We start from the raw sequence: 2,308 nt of genomic DNA on the forward strand, positions 1-2,308 counted from the left end.
TCGATATATTTGAATTATTCAGGGGGATATAATTCGATCGATTTTATCGAAGATGGTGTCAAAGTGGTCCAAACACTTCCCCATATTTGCACCACTTGCACCTCTTCGATCGGAAAAGATCGAAACTTCGTGGATTGTTTAACAGACATTATCGAGAATACGTGTAATTGCGATTAGTTTCTATAAATCGCGCCGAATCTCTCGTTATTGAATTTTTTCAGAGCCGACGAAAGTAATTGTTGGATTGTTTTAAGATTTAACTTTTGTGCCGGTACAATTTTTATATTTGACGATCGATTTAATCGATCACAAAGTCGATTTTCTAATAAATTCAACATTTCAAAGGAAGAGGATAACATTTCTGGTAAATATTCAAGATGATAGGAGACGAGAGATTGGATATTTTGGATTTGATATTAAGATAATCATTGATATACCAAGGTAAATTGATTCTTATCCGTTGAATTAACGTTATACATAAATAGATATCTACGGTATTGTTACACGCATTGGCGATGATTGGCGATCGAAGATCCTAAGACGTAAGATTTCACATTAAAGCGTAGAAACGAGCCGAGCGAAATATTATACGATTATCGAATATTTTATTATACCCGGCGAATAATTATCATCATTCCGGTCTTCATCATAGTTTTAACGAAATGGCACTTGCAGAGAAGCGATTGTAGAATACGCGAAGTATTTTTGAAAGATCGCTTAAAATAGAATTTTTACAAAAGTCAGCGAGTGTCTTTGAGTAAGAATTAGAGGAGGCACTCTTGCGCGCGCGTCCTATACTTTCCTTTATATACCATTTTCTTCTCATTTAGGGCGGAAAGAAACTATGCGTAAATCCTTTTTCTTTTTTCTCTTTTTTTCTTATTTTTTTTGTTTCGTGCATTAACGCGGCGATGCACTTATTAAACTTTACAATAGTTAGTATAATATAACGAATTATTCAAAGAGAGTGTACGCCGATATGCGGACATTTAAGTACACTTCTTCGAGATATTTTATTCTTCTTCCGTATCTTTTTCCTTTCTTTCTTTCTTTTTTTACCTTTTTTTTCTTTGGTTCATTTTATTTTTTTTGTTGCAATCGATCAGCGTTACGCTCTAATTAATATCTATTTCTAACGCTCGCTAAACTTCGTACTTTTTATTCGTTAAATCTTTCTACGGCTTGAGAAGAACCAAAGGATATCATTGACCTCATTCGAATCGATGAATCCTTCGGGACACGTCACATAGCAAAAGTATATTCAATGTTTTATACGTTTATTTATAGATAATCATATATCTAATAATATCGTGAAGTAATTCGATCAAATCCTGAAATCGAAACCTTCCCCTAATTTCGTTTCGGAATTTAATCGATATTTTTGTTCTTAGCGATTTAAATTAGTCTAATCTTAAAAATGTCAGATGAAGCATAGATTTGCGCATAATGCGACACACGCACTCTTTCTTTTATCTTTTTTTATTTTCATTCATTCTTTTTTCCATCCGTTCTAGTCACACGCGCGCACGCACGCACGCACACACACACACACACACTCTTCCTTTCTTTCTCACAAAGTTCCCCTCCCTCTGTGCATTATTTTCTTTATATCTTTTTTCTATATTTTATAATCATTTCATTCTACATGTAAATAATTTACGTGCGCTTTGCGCAGAAGAGGCTTAACATCTAATCAAATTTACGCGAAAATGCAGATGTTAGAATATTATTAAAGATTTCACAGGTGCGGACTAGAAAATTTAAGCGAATATTTACTCCTAAATAACAATAATGTGATTAATAATAATATTAATAATATTGAATAATAGTAAAGACGTGATTAATATAATAACAAGGGAGAACGAAGAACTATAAGATAATATACGTTGCACATGGATCACAGAGCAGACACAGTCAATGAGCGATTTTCAAAAAGAAAACAAAAAAGAAATAACAATCTACGAATAGTGTAAATAGTTTCTTACAATTAGCTTCGTTTGAAATTGTATCTACGCGGAAATAAAAAACGTGTACGCGATTTCATGTAATCGTTTGCTGCATTTTTTTTCTTTCTTTTATATCACGTCTATGTTGTGTGTACGGATGTGTGCGTATGTATGTATGTATGTATGCGTGTTACGAATATATAGTTTGTATGTATATGTGAATTTATCTATTCGTTTAATTTATAATAATGCATTTAATATACGCGCAGTTCGCAGGCACTAAATTGCTCAGATACAATCGTACTGGAGTTATTTTTTTGTCTTTCTTCTTTTACATATATTTAATGATATTCTTATAAGTC

This window comes from Polistes canadensis, unplaced genomic scaffold (assembly GCF_001313835.1).
Source record: "Polistes canadensis isolate GaletaPanama2010 unplaced genomic scaffold, ASM131383v1 scaffold_1, whole genome shotgun sequence".
NCBI classification, from domain to species: Eukaryota; Metazoa; Arthropoda; class Insecta; order Hymenoptera; family Vespidae; genus Polistes; species Polistes canadensis.